The 19,833-nt window shown below is 42.8% G+C and overlaps 1 protein-coding gene and 1 long non-coding RNA gene across 5 annotated transcripts in view; one reads left to right on the forward strand and one right to left on the reverse strand.

Moving 5' to 3' along the window:
* The window catches only part of LOC109280665 (uncharacterized), a 596,100-nt gene that overhangs the window by 340,519 nt on the left and 235,748 nt on the right, over positions 1 to 19,833 (reverse strand). The window lies entirely within an intron of this gene.
* On the forward strand, positions 14,768 to 18,557 carry LOC132243812 (uncharacterized). Its single transcript, XR_009455384.1, has 2 exons — positions 14,768 to 14,908; positions 18,186 to 18,557. It is a non-coding gene; the product is annotated as an uncharacterized LOC132243812 (long non-coding RNA).

A 19,833-nucleotide genomic window follows, 5' to 3' on the forward strand; every position in this document is an offset into this window, starting at 1 on the left:
TTCAAAGTACCTTTGTTTCATCCATTTCATCTAAGCTTACTTAGCATACACAGGCAGTTTATGATTAGGGGAACCCTTCTGTGAAATTATTGCATTAGAAAAATCTGAACACACTCAAACTTCTGTGACTGCATATTTACTACCAGTTATACTTATTCAGTAAATCATACTAGTTTTATATATTTTTAAAGTATGAATTAACACATACACAAATTCCTCTAAATTGTGTACTAATCCAGTAGTATCAAATAAGCCATTCTACAAACAAATCAAAGCTTTACTCCCTTTTAAATCAAAGCATTCAAATAAGGGCTACTCTTTTCCCTTTGGCCTCACCTTTGAAGGCCAACCTGTTTCCAGTCATTCATATGTACTACAGTTAATGTTCAGGCCCACCAGAAGTTCATATTTCAACTAGTGATGACATGGACACAAGAGACTCCAGCTCGGCTAGACATTTTAACTCAGTTTTCTTTTTCCACATGGCCAGCACTCCACGGGGCATACTAATATGGCTTCACTATCCACCTCACCATTAGGTGGCAATGTAGCAACATACATTATTGATGTCTCATTGGTGTGCAGTCTTACATCCTGGGGGCTAATAAGCTCCCCAAAGAAACTCTTGGCTGAATATAAATTAACAGTGCTTTTTTTTTTTTTTTTTAAATACCCTTCTGAGAAATGCCATCCTTATTTGTTTCCTCTCCCTGCCCTTCAATACAATGTTTTAAAAAATACATTTTACTGCATTTCCTAAACTGGGTTCATTCACAGTCACACAGCATTCCCACCCCCCCACACCCCACAAAAGGAATTTTATCAAAGAGATTTTTTACAATGCATGTCTACCTGGGGCTTAAAATGAAGCTTAGCTTTTTTTGTACTAGTGGTTATCAAGCAAAGATACCCTGGTGTCTACTCTTCAATAATTCTTTCCAGCAGTTAGATCTCCCCAAGCTATTCAATAAAACAGTTCTCAGTGCTGCCACTTCAATAGCCATCCTTGGCATACCATGTCAGAAGCTCACAAACACGAATGGGGAGAGTGGCAGTTCAAGATCTGTGAGACCCCACTACAGGCAGCGTAGATCGTCGAGGTCAGGGGAGTTGTATCAGTGTAAAATTGAGGATAATGTTAATTCATGCTATTGTTGACCTCTGCACACACAGTCAAAGAACACTGCACCCTGCCATGTCTGGAAGGTCTCTTTTGAAAAATAAAAGAAGATACAAAATCTCACCAACCCGCAGCTGGTGTAAACTAGGGTGGCTCTTCTGCTGACCCAGTATACATAGCATCTGCAGAAGCTCAAGAGGTCACCATATAAGGGTCAGCTGTGAGCATCCCAGAGTGCTGACTTAATCCAAGCTCAAGTCAGTGAGGAGAAATAGTATAAATCAGCTGGTTTGTGGGTTTTTTTTCATTTCAAATGCATTTATATTTTATCCCAAACATCATTTTTATAACTTAAAAATTTAGGGTTACAAAGAGGGGCTATTTTGCACAGGCATAATAAAAGACCTTTAAAGAATTCACAGAGATTCCTTTTAGCTCAAATCTCCAGTGGTTTCACAGAGCAAAGGGCAATGTCATCGTTATGGATACTTTATGAACAAAACATTTGTGCAACAAGTGAAGAAGTGTTCTTTTCTGCTCTGTCAAACTATTTAAGATGTGAAGCTATAAGCAATCATTAGGACTTCTATAAAGGACTTATTTTAACATCTGCCCAAACCACCATCCATCCCCAGCAAAACGTCTCCAAACTATTAAGCCTGAAAAATAATGGACACAGTTCATGGGGTTACTCCTGCTGTCCTTCTCTGGCAAAAATGCCATTGATTGCAATGGAAGTTTAGTCTGACATGGGGCACATGTTCAGAGCTTGAATACATCAGGCTGAGCTTGGAAGTAATCTCAGTTCCAATGGAAAGTGTTTCAACATACTCACACTGAGCCTTTTATTAAAAAGCCAGTTTGAAAAGATTGCACTTCATTTTGTGGATTTATTAAAAAAACCTTTCAATTGAAATCACACAAAAGTGCCTGGTGATTTGAGTTGTCATGGATTTCTCATGATTTTTTTTTAATGTTCCTACTGCCAGAAAAGTAGCTTTCAACTAAGCAACAGCTGGATCGAAACTCGCTGGGAAATCTTGTGTTTTTTTTGTCTCTGTTTGACCTGATTGCTAACCAGACCACTTCCTGTAGAGGGAATCAAAGTCTTTTGTGTCACAAGGTCACCAGCTACAATATAAGTAAGTGCCCTACAGGCATTTATTTAACAAAAGTGTTAGAAACTATGAGCAGAAATAAAAGTAGTCTCCATTTAGGCTAATTGAAAAAAAAATCTCTAAAATTCCTGCACACAAATTACATGGTCCAGTTTCTTCTTTATCTCTGGACTGTAACATATTCCTTTATATTCAAATCATTCTGTAAAATTCACTTGCATGATGGGTGGAAGGAAAGGAGGGCTTTGGAGGGTCAGTGAAGCAAACAGACCCACCATGAAAAGATTGATCTCACTCCTCTCTCAGTGACATTCTACAGAACCAAAGGAATAAAAATCTCTCCAAGCAACAGACACTGAAGACCTGGATACTTTGGATAAATTTAATTTTAAAGAAAGAAACCTCATAAATCTTATCAACACTTTTAAAGATTGCTACCTTCTATAAAAGTTCCTTGGGTACTCTAGTCTGGAGCTAGCAAAAATAGCCAACAACCTGTTGTCAAAATTTCTACCCTGCCTTCTATACACCCAGTGGGCATGTCTACATCTGCAATTAAGTTGAAGCAATAAATTCCGGCACTTATTGCGTCAGAATTTATTGCTCCCGGAGTGCTCTTTGAACATGCACCCAGGACCACAGCACATTGAGCCCGGTCAGAACAGCCCTGGGATGGCAAGGGGCCCTGGGGGTCAGCTTGCCAGCTCCAATCTGGTTCAACGTGCTACAGAGGGGCTAGCTGGGGCACGAGGGTCTTCCAGTGTAGGGCTAGCTGGCAGACAGCCCCCACACTGAAGCACCCTCATGCCCCAGTCAGCCCTGTCAGCATCTACACATGCAGTGCTGTGGAGTAAAAAAACTCTGCAGCAGGATAGTACTTATATTTACAAGTACTACCCTGCTGTGGAGTTTATTAGTTTACTCTAGCCTAATAGCCCCGCATGTGTAGATGCAAGACCTTTACTCTGAAGCTAATTAGTCTACTCAGCAGTAAATGTCTCATGTAGATGCACCCAGTTACACACTGTGGACAACAGAGTTAATTCATTTTTGTTCTTAGAATGAAGATCTCCATCATTTGGACCATAGGAGAATTAATTTACCTGTCAATTCTAATAGGCCTGATCATTTCTGTAAGTCTCCAGCCAAGAGAAAGAAGTGGTATTTTACACACCTGCTCCTTTCCACACAAAACATGGTAGGATTCAACATGAAAAAAGGAGATTTTGATTTCCACCATTGATACAGATGAAGACATCCACTTTTTTCTAAAGTGCTGAGCCTCTTCTCTCCCTGTCCATTTTGCAAAAGTAAAGCAGTTCTCAATTACTCAAACCTTGGGCTTCACTGTAACCTATACTGGCAGCAACTACCTAGAGGACATACTGAATAAATGCATTTTCCAGGTGGTTTGGTCACATCCCTCCTCTTATTTTCAGTTCATTGACACAAAACGTCATTAATGCAGAGCAAAATTGCCCAGCAGTATTTCATGGTGGTCCAGAATGCTGAGTTCACCAGCTTGAATCTCTAAAAACCAGAAAACACAAAATCAAGGTATGTGCTAGAGTGTGACAGCTTTTTCCCGCTGCAATGTTGAAGAGTGTGCATAGATAAAATGAGGGCCCCAAATTGAAGTGGTGGGTTTATTAAAAAACGGCTTCAATTTAAGGCCGATTAAACTGCCATGTTATGCATGTACCTCGCTGACTTACTTGCCTCTCCTGCAGCAGGGAGGGGAGTGTGAGGCAAGCTGGTGGAGGGTGGAGCAGTCCCCAGCTCCGGGGGGCCTGGTGCTTCTCTCTGCAACAGCGGCACCCTCTCCCACCTCATTGCAGGTGGCACCCGCCTGCAGGCACCCAGCTCAGGCAGTCCCAGGGGGCACCGCAGCCGCAGAGGGAAGCACCAGGCCCCCGTGCAGCTCTGGCAGCCAGGCAGGCAGGCTCTGGGAGGGAGGGGGGGTAGAAAATCAGGCTCGCCACTTTTCTTGGACAAAGCCTGCACTCCTGGGCTGCTCCCAGGCTGCCTGCAGGGCTTCCTGCAGAGCCACAGAGCTACACGGAGCCCGGCGCTCTGTGCCAAGCCCCAGGCTGTGCCCCAAGTGACTTAAGGCACATTACATCGCCGAATTTCCTACAGCGGCTGGAATTAATACATAATATGCCACCAATGCATGAAAACACCAACACCACTAAAGCGGTGCAAAAGCATTTAGCCCACTTTAAAGTGTCATGCACACATACCCCTTGTTTCATCTACACACATGGCCATAGTGAACTAAACTGAATAGGAACAGTTATTTTTCACTTGCCATTGTGCCTACTCCCCTAAATCAGCCCCCAGTTGCTGAAGTTTACAGCTGCTGTGGCCCCTTTGAAAACCTCTTTGCTCTTATCTCCAGGGTCCATTGGAACAAGATGGTTTCATTGATCATTAATTAAACCCTCATATCACACTCATATCATTCCTCACTGCTGACAATTCTCATAACCAGACAATCCCTGGACATGGTTACTGACAACCTACTCAACTCATTGCTGAAATAAGGCACAGTGGATCCTACAAGGAACATGCCGATCTCTTTTCTTTAATCTCACATGTTGAGGGGGGCTCAAAGGCACACAGAGTGGTTGCCCCTCCCTTACTAGATTTTTTCACACAAAAATGCATCTCTGCCCAGCTGTGTGCGCCAATGGTTACACTGCTGTATTCTACATCATGGGAAGGAAATAATTTAGGTGATGGAAGCCACTGCAACATGACCCTCCCTGACTCATATAAGTAATGGAGCTGGATTATCTCTGCTACATCCTTGACCCAGAGTGCAGCAGATCCACTCCTTACCCTTCAGGTGCTAGATCTTGTCCCCTACGTGCATGAACAGATACAAAATTTCTTTTAAGAGTTCAAAAGCTCCAGTAGAGTTGTACCGACATTTCCTGTCAACAACCAACCTTGTTTGCAAACTTTTGGGAGCCAAATTAATTTATGGAGACATAAAGCAGCTTAAGAGTGAAGCTGGTCTTGCTAATGAGTCTTAATGCAACCTTACACACTTTGTATATCTGTGAGTGTGAGTGCGAGTGCATATGTCTGTGCTGAGAAGGTGGTAGACGAAGTCTACTCTAATCATTCCTGATACTAGCACATGCCCAGGCATTAGCTGATCTCCATGCATGCATTCCCTTTCCTACAACTTAATTTTTCATAACTAACTTAACATCAGCAATTAAAATTTCCAGTCCCATGAAAAATGTAACTTTTGCCCCTTTCAGCTCTCCAGCTCCTGCCAAGAGCAGGCTTTGGACCCTCAGTCAATGCACAGCACCAGAGCAATAAATCAGGAGCTTGTTGTCATGTACTACTGGCAACCGTGACATCAAACTCATTTCCATTCTCTGCCACTGCACAAGTACTTGTCCTGCACACAGCAGTAGTTCAGCCACATCACCTCTGCCAGCCAATCCTGAGACCCCACACACAGCTGTACAGCTTATGCTCCAGTAGTTGAGCTGATGAATAACTGTGTTACTTATGACTACTTTACAATGTGAAAAACTCAGACCCCGGCAGACATTCAGCTAAATGCGCAATGGGATCTGATGTACAATCCCAATAATCATGGCAGGAGACGCAACTGAGGGATTAGGGATCAGAGCCCAATCCTGGCATATTGCCAGGAAGTAGCAAGCCAGTCAGCTGATCTGTACTCCCAGCCTTGGAAGTGCATTGGAGTCAGAGCTCTGATGCAGCCATGATCAGCTGCTGCTCCCAACCTCCAGGGTACACCAGAACCCTTGGCTCTGATGCACCTGAGGCTGGAAACGGCAGTCAGCTAATCAGTGCTCCCACCCTCAAGAGCACATCTGAGTTAAAGGCTCAAATACGGGAAGCCCTTATCAGCTGATGCCTGGCCATATGCACAGTTTAATGCATGATGGGAACTTTGTGGCTTCTTCCTTGATTTATTGCTCCATTAAATGCATTAACAAGTGGTTGGGTTACTGCTTAGGACATAATTAACTGGTTAATCACATTAAGTGTAACCTTTGCCAGGAGCCTCAGGATCACCAAAACTCCAAAAAGCGAACCAACATGCAACATTTCAAACAATCTTTAAATGGCTAGACCCCTTTCTGAATTACTTTTATACCTCAGCTTACATTTCCTTCTAATAAAAAAGGTGGTACCTGGCAGAAGCAGGTATTAATAAGACCCTTCCAGCTTTCTCCCAACAGCTGGTGCCTAGATGGTACCTGGATGCAGTTAAAAGTCAATGGCCATAGCATATCCCCTTGAGCCACCAAAGGCATGCTACGTGTATGCATTTCTATAAACACATTTTCAATATTGCTCCCTTAGAAGGGCTGTGAGAACTATATACTAGCTAGAATAAATGCTGAGCAACTGGCATAAGTTGGTGGATAATCAAAGCCATGTTTTGTGTCTTATTGCTGCACAAAAACACACTAGTAGAATGTCTCCCTTTTTAAAAATGCTGATTTTTGACAGAGTTGTACTGTAGGAACCCTTTGACTACTAACTCCAAATGTGGATCATTAACTCTCCCTTGTACTTTCATGTGACGCACCAAATTTCAGGGCAGTCTAAGTAAGCATGAAGATTTTGCAGCACTTAGAAGAGTCGCTCTTTAAACAGAAAGGGCTTCTTAACATTCCCTTGGGCAGAGCTGCAGCTTGGTTCTTTTAAGTATTTATTTTCTCTCAGCCATTCCCACAGTAAGAATGTTACTGAAGCGAAAGGAAAAACACAACCTCATTCTTGCTTGGTTTTTGCAATCAGAATTAAATCGGAATGTGGCTTGACCAAGAGAGCCCGATTCTGTTCTCATTCAACCCTGTGTAAATCAGAAGAAACTCCACTGGTGCAAGTGAAGCTATATCCGCCTCAACTGGTGTGAAGTCAGGAGGGGGTCCATAATATCTGCCTTTCTGCTATTCTACAGAAGAGATTTCAGTATGTAGTACAAGATGGAATCACTTAAAATCTCATCTTATGGCTAAATTCAAAAATAACACTTGAGAGAATTAAAGAAAAAAGCTTATGAGATATATCTAAATATCAGGCAATTATGAATTGTCTGTATCAGGAACAAAATGTTCCACATTAAGTTGTCAATTAGAAAGTAATAATCTTCCAGGAGCTTTCAATTATATTTTGTCGCTGCTAAATTTTACTGGCATTTACTTTTAAAAGTAATAATTCTGTTGAGGATAATGCCAGAGGTTAATTTTCTTGCTAGTAACTTTCTTTAGGTTATCACAGGTTAGTGTGGTAGTTGTGTTGGTTTTTACCCTTTCTCTTCTTTTTCCTTTAGTTGAAACAGTTAGGGAATGATGGGCCTTTTTCTTCGTTCTATTACATCAGCTTTACACCCTGATAATCCCATTAAAAGCAATGAAATAACACCAGCATAAAAGCCATATATTGGATAAAAAAAATCAAGCACATTTAGATGCAACTTTGGCTGATTAGGTTCATGTATCTGCTACCTAAGGAGCACTAGACATAGGAGGTAATAGTTATCGCGCAATAAATAATCACCAAGCATACAGTCTGGGACTATTAGCATTACAAACAATAGGGTAGGAATTTGAGGGCATCACCCTAAGAATAATACTGAAAGGAAAATAAATGAGACATTAAAGATCAGAATAAGGCCCCCGACACACATCCACACATGGGATCTGATCCCTGTTCCCAGCTATCATGCCACCTGCCATGCCGCGTGTGCACAGGAGGTGTGATGCTGGGTTTAGGCATCAGATCCCAATCATGCCCTTTCTACTTCCTAGTGTCATTAATTGCAGCATAAATGTAATGTATAGAGGGGACCTAATACATATTATTTTAAAGATGAAGTATTATACCTAGCCCAAGCTGCTTATAAATTATAGTATCAAAAACTATATTAACAGAACATTACCTAAAAGACAATGTGAAGCACTCAAATGCTAGTGAATGCCAGATTTGAAGTTGCCTCCTTGAGGGTCCATCTTGTTTGGTGAATGAGACACCGCTACTGCAGTCACATAACTGAAGGCTGTTTCATAACACATACTCAAAGGGGCAAATAAAGACAATGACTTATATTATGGACAACTCTACCAACCTTTCCCCATCATATACCACCAATGCCTCTGAGTCTTCATCATAGACCTCTAGGGCATTTATACACATGCTCTGGGAGTGGCAGGGACACTTTTAAAGTCGTTCTAAGTAAAGCATCCAGATCACCTTATGTACCAGTGTCCCTGCACTGAAAAATGGCGGGGAGGTGCTTTAACTAAAGTTTGTCAAATGAGCTTTAGTTTCATAGTTGGTAGGGTTGGAAGGGACCTGAGCAGATCATCAAGTCCAACCCCCTGCCATGGGCAGGAAAGGATGCTGGGGTCAAATGACCCCGGCTAGGTGATTATCTAGCCTCCTTTTGAAGACCTCCAGGGTAGAAGCGAGCACCACTTCCCTTGGAAGTTGGTTCCAGATCCTAGCCGCCCTGACTGTGAAGTAGTGCTTCCTGATGTCCTTTCCTGTTAAAGCACCCTTGCCACCACTCTTCACCATGGAGATGCTGATACACAAGACACTGAAGTCTGCTGGAGCGTGGTAATCACCATGCTCTAGCAGACTCCATTAATCAAGTCTGCTCCAACATGCTGTAATTACAGTGAGTTGGAGCAGCCTCACTGTACGTGCACAGGCACCTCTAGCGTTTAAGCTATAGGACTAACTATACTAGCTAGCAAAAGTAGAAAGCTGCTACCTCACACTAGAGGAATAAACCACTGGGGCCAGGTGCTGGGTTTGGGGCATAACAAGTTGAATAAAACCCCATTTGGTGCTCGTTCCAGGAAAATGGTTAGGAGGTACACCCAGGTTGTCCCTCCCCTCTCCACCACCTGCTACACCTGCTCCAGCAAGTCCCAGGCATTCCTAATGCAGTGTGTCATGCTGCTGTAGCTTTGGCAGTGTCATGGGCCTAGTCTTTAATTTCCGTCTTCAGTTATTACTTTGGCCTGCTGCCAAGGTTTTATTGAACAAAAGAAGTGGCAGAAAGGAAATTATGATTTTCAACAGCTTATAACCGAGCCAAGCCTGACTGGAATTTCACGTAATGAAGAAAAGGCACTTCTCTAGTCGGAGGGGTTTTTCCCCTCCTGAATTATGGAGGTCGGGTGTAAGCAATGGAGGTGTAAGAGCTTCTGGAGCGATCACAAGAGTCTTTTATAGCAGAAGCGTTGGGCAACCTAAACTATGAGGTGACTACCAGCTCCTCCTCTAGCAGCTAATAACTTGGCTTGACCCATAAAAGAACCAGTGCTTCATCCTTCTCCTGCATTAAAATAAAGGGCAGCAAGACAGAAGTTTAAGAGGGATGGAGCAGTATCTTATGTATTCAGTTGCACAGTGCCATGCATTTATTTATTAATTTACCAGCAAGGTATGAAGGCGGAATGAGGGGAAAAGGCATTTCCATCCAACAGAGGAACAGCAAGGGGTGCCACAGCTGTCTTGCACCTGCATAATGATGTGGATGCCAATCTCTGGATCACTGTGCAATTAGCTGCTGTCACTGCTCACATGCTGTCTTGTTATCATAAACTGAAGACTACAAAAAATGTTTTAAAAAGCAAATCAACTAACTACAGACAAGTTGCACCATTTATTTTTCAGATGTATAAAGTCACCTCTCCTGGGCTCCAGGCTGTGTACAATTAATTAAAAATACAATCAGCAATGCACGCAGCAGCAACCACCATAAGCTGACTATGCCATCACACCCTTTTTACAGACAGCCAGACTTCTTTATGATGGAGCACTACCAGTAGCTTCTTTATGATGGAGCATTAGCAGCATCTTTTTCAAACCAACTTCCAGGAACTAACTGAAGAGGGGCCTTTCCTCCAATGGACATGAACATTAGATGTTGTTTTATTGTGGGGGAAGCTGCTGGGAAGCAACTCTTTCCCAAATGGATCAGACACATGCTGGGAACAGCACAAAGTTGTACCACCCAGAGTACAAGTTCTTCAGCACATAGGGGAGCAAACATTATGTTCCAATGGTGCAGACTACTTCAAGTACAAGCCACTGCAAAGTACATCTCTCTTTCTTTTAAGGTGGTGTTAGGAAACAGAGGTGCTAGCAAACAGTGTTCATTTTACCTAAAAGGGAAATTTTTTGTGATAAAAGACAGCAGACCTTAGGGCTAGGAACAGAAATTACACATAAACCAGTAGAAGTGAATGGAAACCAGTTCAAATCTGTAATATAACAGAAGTTCAATGCACATAAACCACTTCCAAAATGGCTGAAACCAGTCTAAGATAAATATGGATGGATGTAGTATCAGATTTAACTGATTTAGGTTAAATTGGTTTATTGAACTTCTGTCCTAGATTCCCTCCAGATTCAAGCTGTCTGCTCTAGCAGGGCAGGGATGCATACTCTAGTGCCCCCTGGCTTGAGCTATTGCAAGCATATGGCTGCATTTCTGGAAACAAAAGTGAATGTCTGTTGACTTACTTATCAGTTCAATCTACGCAACTTAAACTGACCTTCCAAGACTGAATTGATTCAGCCTCAGGCTTTCTGACTGTTTGTACGTAGCCTAAGAATTTCCAGCGAACACAGAACATTGCAGTACATCTCTAACAACACAGACCACAACGAGCACACCTGACCTATCTAACCCTCCACATTTCATATAAGAGGTCACAAAAAAGCCTTGCCTCTCGGACATTTCCTGGACCCTCGTTCCTACCACAACACTCAAACCCTACTTCATTTCATCTCTCAGGCATGATACTTGAGAGGGTAGACATTTCCTTGAATCCTTCTACCTTAACCTTCAAAACCCTCAGTGGGGCTAAGCACAATCTGACCCCTACTGTTTTTCTTTCTCTCAGAAAACATGCTTTTTTCTTTCTCAATTGATTTCAACATGCCGTTTTTCACTTGACCCACGATCTAACCTGCAAGGTAATGGGAAACAGAACAAACACAGTGTCCCCAAGCCAAGGAACTCAAATGTAGCAGGCCTATATTCCTTGGAAACCTGGCTTAATTTACTTCCTGTGAGAGTCCTTTCATCAAGGCTAATGTGCTACCTACAAAATGAGCTGCAAAGGCATCAACTGTCACTTCAAAGTGCTTTGGTATGCACCACATAAACCAGCATTATTCACTACTCAGCCTGGGCAGGGGCCTCTACAAGGTGACAACAGGTGGACAGGATTTCCCAGGAGGTTCTGTATAGATATCAGAAGCAGAATGCTGGCATCACACGGTAATCCTGCTGCACTGGAAAATAACTCATAATTCTTTTGCGTGTAATAAGAGGTGCAAAAAAGCAGCGAGGGGCCAAGGGCAGCCTGAGGACAGTAGCAATTTCCAGCTGCTGCTGTGCCCCCCATGCAACTGGGCAGCTGCAACAGCAGCTGATATTTCCCCCTCCTCCCCCCTCCACCAAGTCAGCTCCCGGGGTGGCTGCCCCAGTCACCCCAATACAAGACACATACCACTCAAAGCAAAGCAAACCAAAAACATTTAGCATAGATGGAGGAATTCTACCAATATAATGTTTTTTTGTTCGTCTTAGTCCAGGCCGATGGATATCTACAACTCTCAAAAGTCACAGCCTATGCAAAATAACAGCAAAAGCAGAATCTGAGGGGGGGGGGGTTTAATTAAGATGATGGCGAGTAAAAGTAAGGCACTGTGCGCAATATTAGATATGAATGGCTATAAAAGATAATGACTCCTGGTAACCGAGTCATGTAACTTCTCTAGCTCATCTATTCAATGTTGACTTAAAAATTCCTTAATACTTATTCACTACCCTCTGCACAGTGGCTAATATGAGCAGGATCTGGCCATTTCTAAATTAAATAGTTTGAAAATAAGATCAATAATAAAGGGTATCTTCTAGACCAACTGGGTAGAAGGCAGGGCAGGCTGGCACCTTAGAGACTATCTTGTTCAGAAAGGCATCAGAAAAGCTATCTAAACCAACATATAATTTGGGTTTTTTATATAAAAACTGGAACTTTAGTTATCTACTCTTCATCACTTCAAATGCCTTAAAGCCAAGAGAGCTTAAGAAATTCCAACTTACACAGAGAGCTGCAGCACGTCTGTAGCAACAGAGACTACCATGAGCACATCTGACCTGTTGAACCCTCCACACTGCCTTTCCACAGAAGTGTCAAGTTCAAAGAGTCCCATTTATTTAAAAGATGGTCTAAAACTTTGGGATGAAAATGGCAGTCAACAGCTCCAGCCCTCCAGCTTCACAAGAATCCCCACCACAAAGGAAAAGCTCAACACCTGTGCAGGAGAAGGGCTTTCTCAGGGACACATATGAATCTGCGAAAAGATGCCCCCATCCTTCAGAAACAAAGTTGGCCAGCTTCCTTGTATGCTAGCGACAGAAATTACATACAAACTGGTTTAAGTGATCAGAAACTGGTTTAAACCTGTAACAGAACTGAAGTTCAGGGCACATAAATCAGTTTCAAAATGGCCAAAACTAGTTTAAGATAAACTTGGTTGAATGCAGTATCAGGCTTAACTGATTTAGGTCAAACCAGTTTATGGAACTTCTGTCCCAGACCTTAAAGTGCAAAATGGCACTTCTCTGACCTGCCTTCTCCAATAGAAGTATGTTTCACTGTTCAGACTTACAACCCAAAGACCTAACCAAAATAAAATATTACATTGCACGCACAATAAATCCCTGGGGAGAGGAGTAGAGAAATAACAAACGTCCATACAAAAGCTGGAGGGCACCCAAACTATAGCAATGAAGACAGTATAAGAACCCGAACAGAACAGAGCAGAACACAATTTAAATCAATCATGTCTGAACCAAATTCAAAGGTTTGGACTGAATAAGCCTTTGAACATTGGGATTATTCCCTGAAGCTCACCCACCAGAGCTCTATTCCCTGAAACCTTCACTTTCCACCCCCAGGTCTGTACCATCTTTCCTATGCCTGATAATCTAACCGGCTGGCACGCTAACACTGGACTCCTGCTGTGGTTGTTCTACACACTGGATCCCTCTATTCTCTTCTCAAAACCAATTTTCTGGCCTGCATCTCTCTTTCAGGGGGAGTTGAGGTACATGCTGCCTCCAGACTGCTGCTTTCAATTTTCAATCACTTCCATACACAGGGTAATTTGTGCTGCACCAAATACCAGAAAAAACACCACATTATGCTGCAATTCATAGTAGAGAGAATAACCTCACACTCAGTTTCATCTAGGCCCACCATTTCTTTAATTGATAAAAAAAAAATCAAAGTATGGGTAAGAGTAAGAGGGAAAGTTGTGCAGACACAAGTAGAAGCTCAGGAAAAAAAAGAAAAGACTGGCAACAAAAATGGCAGAGAAGTTAATTTGCTGTAGATGAATAATATGTTGCTTAGTTCTGTTTTTTCTCTCCAGTTATATCAGGGCAAATTTGTATTTGTGATTCTAACTGCTAATTTTATATTACCATAATAAACAAAACTAGCTCCCAGAGGCTAAGACGATGGACTCTGCAGAAAATAATAAATCACTCTCCCCACCTCACCATTTTTGCTTATGTATGCCAATTTAAAGCTTTGTCCTTTAATTCAGTGCTTGCTTTCTTTCTTTTTCTTTCTTTCTTTTTTTTTTTTTTTGCATTTGTATTTTAATTCCTCCCATATAAAGGTTCTCACAGCAAAGTGATAAACCTTTAAGTACTTCAGAGTGGTGTAAAAAGCTCTGGCCAATCTGTATTTAAACAACAAACAATAGGTCTTTCAGTTCCGGACAGAATCTCTCCTGCAACGTGTGTGTTATTATTCAGCAGTGCAGGCGCTAGTCTCCCTCCTAGTAGTTGAATTCTTCATTTCACCTATATTTTCTCAACTACTTGCTAGAGCAGTGAACCAGATTAAACTGGTTTGCACTGCCTATGACAGGATATTAGCTATTGAGAAGCTGCATATATTAACTGCCAGAACAGATGAGTGCTTTAACACTTACAAATCATGGGAGGAGAAGAATAGAGCTAGAGGAGATCATTCATGTGTTCCTCGTTTAGATATGCTGATATCTTATCAGCTCGCTACAGACAACACAGATGTGGAGGTGAGCAGAATTCAAGTATAAAACTGTCTACAAATACAGGCAAAAATACTGTTGTGGTATTAAATCAAGAGATCTCAGAAGTGCTTAACAAGTACTGCAAAAATGACAGGCGACAAATATATAGAACATATGGACATGTAAAGCTCAATGCACTGATTAAGAATAACACAGAAGGGTCAATACAGGCACAACCTACTCAAGCCAGTGCAGAGAAAAAACACTTCCTTGTTCGCCAGGATATTGCACGCATCCTTTAATGTCAGTCTATTGTAGAGAAGATGACATGAAGAATTCTGCTTAATCCACATTTTGCTGCATGTCCCTGTTGTTCACATAAGTAATTTGCATTTCTGTAAGCACTCCAGTAGGTTGTTCAAGGGGCAGGGCAAAACATTAAAGAGATTATTCCCCCAGAAGCTCATGTGCGTTAAAAGAAAATAAAATCCTTGGCTCCTTTCCGGGTGATGCTCCAGGGAGCAAGAGGATGAGGTCACTTTACTGTATGCGGAGTATGATTTAACAGGTATGGTAACTGTGTGTCTGTGCAAACTCGTTTTTGCATATAAACAGAAGTATGGAAGATTAAGGGCAGCTGCTCATCTGTTTATCCATAAGATACACATTATTATCTGACTGGCTGAGGGCAAATGGACACTTTAACCTCTCACTCAGTGTCAGCTGTATCATGCTTTTCATGCTCAAATGTTTTCCTGTTACTGTTAACAGACTTTTAAACTGTTGTGATGAGTGAAAGCACTGCAGGCGAAGAACCAGACTGCCTTCATGCATCCAGTGAGGGGGAAGCTAGTGTGCTCCCTTGTTTCCTCCATGCCACTTTGTTCCTCCTGCTGCGTAGGGTACAAATTTGCTTTTAGGTCCTCGTGGAAATTTTAAAAATATCCACAGATAAAACAAGGAGGGAAAAAGATTGATAATTTGCTGACACTGTTGTAGCCATGTACCCCAGAGCAAATTCATTCTCATTTAAAAAGACACCCTAGATCTGAGGGCAAAACATTTTGTTTAGAACCAGACTCAGATGCTTTTACACACCATGAATAGTATTCAATACACAAGTATTCCTACTGAAGCCACTAGAGAAGGTATTAATAAATAAAGGTATATAATCTACCTCCCCCTAAGGATCTCAGAATCAGGCAAGTATAGACAGCAGGGAGTATTTGGCTTGCCTCTGTGAAAGCATGTCCCCCCAGGGGCAGGAGCTGTATTGTAGAAAGTGACTGAGTTCAATTTAATGTAAAAGAAATCCAAGGGTCTGGCTACCAGCCAGGGGTCACTGCCTCTAATTCTGCTTTAGGGATGGGCTACATCCAGTTCTTGCAGAGATCCAATTCTGACAGTTTAGCCAACATCACTAACAGAGCTGTGTGAAATATTTTGCTCAATGATTTTATCCACCATAAAATCCAGATTCAGGTTGGCTGAAGTGACTCTCAGATCTGCTTCAAATTCTTCCAGCCCAAAAAAGTAAAAGACACTTTTGAAAAAGCTGCAACATTTCAACATTTTCAAATTAAAATGTCAATTTTTGTTTCAACATCCACCTAAATGTAATAAGGGGGGAGGGTAAAAATGGAACAAAATGTCTCATTCTACCTATGACTTTTTTTCTTTTTCAGAAGGTGGGGGGGATTTGTTTCAGGTTGACCAACAGTTAAATTCATTTTTAGTTCCATCAGTGAACCAAAAACTCACATTATTCAGTCGCTCTAATAGCCTCATTGATATAAAAACCGCGTGTAGCCCCGCTCTAACACACCATTGAGTGGCAGTAGGTCATTCCAGACAGGATGCTGGGAACAAGAGGCCTAAAAATTTCTAAACAGGGAGAAGGAAGGCAATTAATTCCACATATCCAAATACATTTTTAGTAGATTGGTTGGGCTATTAAAAACACAGTTATTTATAGAGATTTGTATGACCTATGTAAAAGGAGATATTGTTAGGAGAGAAAAACATTTCATTTTGGACTGGCCAGATATATTCTGTACTGTGCTCAATTTGTACCTGCAGGGCATTTCCTCAGGGTACAGCCAATATATTAGAATGCAGATTTCTGCAGACTTTACAATCTCCCTCCCATGTATTTTTATACAGGTTAGTTTTCTTGGGCATGGGGGAGTTGGGGGAAAGGAGGAGGATGAATGAACCCTACAAAATAAAAACATGGAAGACTATAATTGAATTAAAACTTTCATTCAATATAAGGCTATTTAGCCAATACCTGAGGCACTATAATTTTTTTCTTCTCTTCTTTGTTTTTGGAGGGTTTTTTAATTAAGATTGGCTTTTTCCTAGCTTTGCTTTGAGTGGTTTGGTTGGTTTGCATATGTTGGCCCTTTTCAGTGGGTGACATTTCCAATGTTAAAAATTCATTTAAAATTTAATCCAGAACCAAACTTTTACCTCATTTGAAGAAAATCAGCTAGGCCTGGATTGCAAAAACCATATATGTTCTCCGTACTCAATTGTTGTCTAGGGTATGTCTACCCTAAGAAAAAGGTCTGGTTTCACAGTTTGGTTGTTAGCACTTTGCAAAACCCCAACATAGACTTGGCAAGTTTAGGTTTACCTGGATATATTTGGTTGAAACTAAATAAACGAGTAAAGGCAAAACTACAACTTACCCCACGTACACAGTATATTAAAATATCTTAGCAACCATGTTGTAAAAGCCCAACAATTCACTAGTGTAGAGAGACCCTGAAAGGTGCTTAACACCAGTAGCATAATGAGCAGTGTAATCAGCTGGGGACTGTCATGACCCAAAGGGTATGATTTTGTGTGTGCTTCGGCACTGCAGAATTATTTCCCGCCACGAGGAGCTTTCTTTGCACAGTGCAATTCTCAGTTGCATAGAGAAAACCCCGGTGCAAAGGAGTTCCCGCCACCCATATGTAAATTTGTTTCCCACTATTGGCTATTTCCAAATTATTCCCACATGGCGGCTAGCGATTGGCTTGCTAGCCGTATAAGAGGCTTGAGCGGTTTCCGCCCAAGTTGGAAGACTTCACATCCATCTTGTGAAGAACTCTAAGCGCGCTGTGGAGCCTAACAAACTCCGCGTGTGCCTTAGAGGAGGATACAGGGGCCTGATCAACCTCTAGCTTCTCCCCGTCACCGCACGATCCCTCGACGTACCCCACCCTGCGCGCTTTCGTGGAGAGTCACCTTTCGCACTCTCATTTTGGTCCATCCACGGAGCCTAGCAAACTCCGAGAGAGGTATCCAGAGCTCTGTTTGTGTTCGTTTAAGCGGAGCCTAGCAAACTTCGCTCGTGTGTCTTTGGTGGAGCCTAGCAAACTCCACGTGTGTGGGTTTTTTTTGTAACTGCAACTCAAGAAAGTTTTCCTGCCTGCACCGCGACCATCTACGGTGTAAGTAAAACAATCTTTAATCAACCTCTACACGTCCGTGCCTAATTCTAGTTCACCGTGCCGACCCTTTCCCCGGCCCACATGCCTGGGCTGCTGGCCACAGCCCCTCGGCCCCGACAGGTACAACCACTTAGAGGGGTGTTCATAAATGGAAACCACTGCCACAGCTGGCCCAACCCCTGCCATCACCACCACCCAGAACACAGACCCTGGCTGTTATGCCTTTGCTTAACACCTATTGTAATTCCAGGTGAGGTCATCAGACTTCCAGATACCGAGACAAGACTTCTTAATTTGTGCTGATTTTCTACTGAATGTACTTCAATTCCTGTAATGAGTTATAGAATAAATATGCAGGTTTCTTTATCATGGTCTTTTGAAAGACTTTTTTCCCCTTCTCAGACTGAAAACAACCCTTATTGGGACAGAGGATGTGGAACCAGACACAAGATAAAGACGCTGCCAGCAAGAACAGAAAGCTAGGGGAGAGGGGAGGGCTGAGGATCCCTGACTCCACTTTCAATACCTCTTCAGGCATTAGATGCCAGTGATGTCAGCTAAAGGATATTTTCTGCTTGCTGATTTGCTGTTAGACCCAGATACCTACCATGCTTTGTCTCAACAAGAAGGATGTGAGCCTCCCTCCAAGCTCCTTTCCAGTCTTCCTTCCAGTCTTCTCCTTTCACATTCCTTCATGGATGATCACTCAACCCTGTCCCCATGACTAATTTTTCCTCATACAGAAAATAAACTAACATGATGCATCTACCATGACCCTGGCCACTTTGTTCCTGTCAGTTGTGCCCTCCCCACTGCATTTGATGAGGGCTTTTGTCTTTTTTTCACTTGCATATTCTTTGCCATGAAGTGTTACATCTTAGTACCTACCATGACTGGTAGGGGTGTGCAAAGCGGGCCCTATTTGCTTCGGATTCAGCCTGAAATCAGGGACAGTGATTTGATTCATTGATTCAGTTCACTGTCCATAATTCAATTCAGCTGAATCTGAAGATTCGATGCCGATTTGGAGAATCAGCAATTCGGACAGACACACACAGCTTTAAATGCTTTTTCTACATACCTCAAAGTACTTGTGAAAGCTGCAATGCTGGGGTGGATGGAGCATCCCACAGGAGCGTGGGGGGCCCTCCACATGCTCAGTGGTGAACCTGGAAGTGCACTGGAAGTATGCCTCTGACTGAGTGATCGGCCACGGTGGGACCCCAGGTGCCCCCCCCCCCCGACCCAGGAGGCACCAGTTGCCGAGCAAGGTAGGTATGGGTGGGCCCTCAGCAGATCTGGAAGTGGAACGGAAGTGCTTCTGGTCCACTTCCAAGTCTGCTGCCCACCGTGCTCCTGTGAGACAGCCCATGTGCCCCAGCATGGCAGCATTCATGAGCCGACTGCTACCTAGGAGGTATGTAGAAAAAACATGTAAAGATGTGTATATGTCCGAATCGCCAAATCTTTCTGAATCGAATCAAAACCCTCGGAGAGAGTAAAGGGTCCTCCAATTAGATTTGGATTAGGAGACTTGGCCACCAAATTGGGCCAAATAGAATCAGGGACTGAAGCTTCGCACAGCCCTAGTGATTGGGACTTTTGAGTGTTACTGCAAATCTAGCTGTTCCTTTATAAAATCATACCTTTTACATATGGAGAATCAAAATTAATGAGGGGTTTTCCAGGTTGATTTAGCCAATAGGCAACATGTAGGGGAGGGACAGGGGGGGCACATGCCCCCCTGAGAGCGCTGGTGCCCCTCCTGACAGCGCGTGCTCCAGCTGGTAGGGGGGCATGGACAGCACTAGTGCCCAACCCTCCCCCTGAAATTGGCTCCATTCAGGACACTTGGCAACCAGCCGCTGCCCCCCCCCCCAGTTGCCGACTGGCCGCAGTGGATGCCCCCGGCCCCTAGTCATGCCCCGCTGGTGCCCCCCCAGACTCGGGAGGCACCAGTCACTCATGATTTAGCCTCCTCTCATTTCACTCCCCAGATGTATTTCCCATCAAGGAGATGTCACCACAAATAACTAAATCTGGCTTTCAA

Source organism: Alligator mississippiensis, chromosome 11 (genome assembly GCF_030867095.1).
Source record: "Alligator mississippiensis isolate rAllMis1 chromosome 11, rAllMis1, whole genome shotgun sequence".
In the NCBI taxonomy this organism is placed as follows: domain Eukaryota; kingdom Metazoa; phylum Chordata; order Crocodylia; family Alligatoridae; genus Alligator; species Alligator mississippiensis.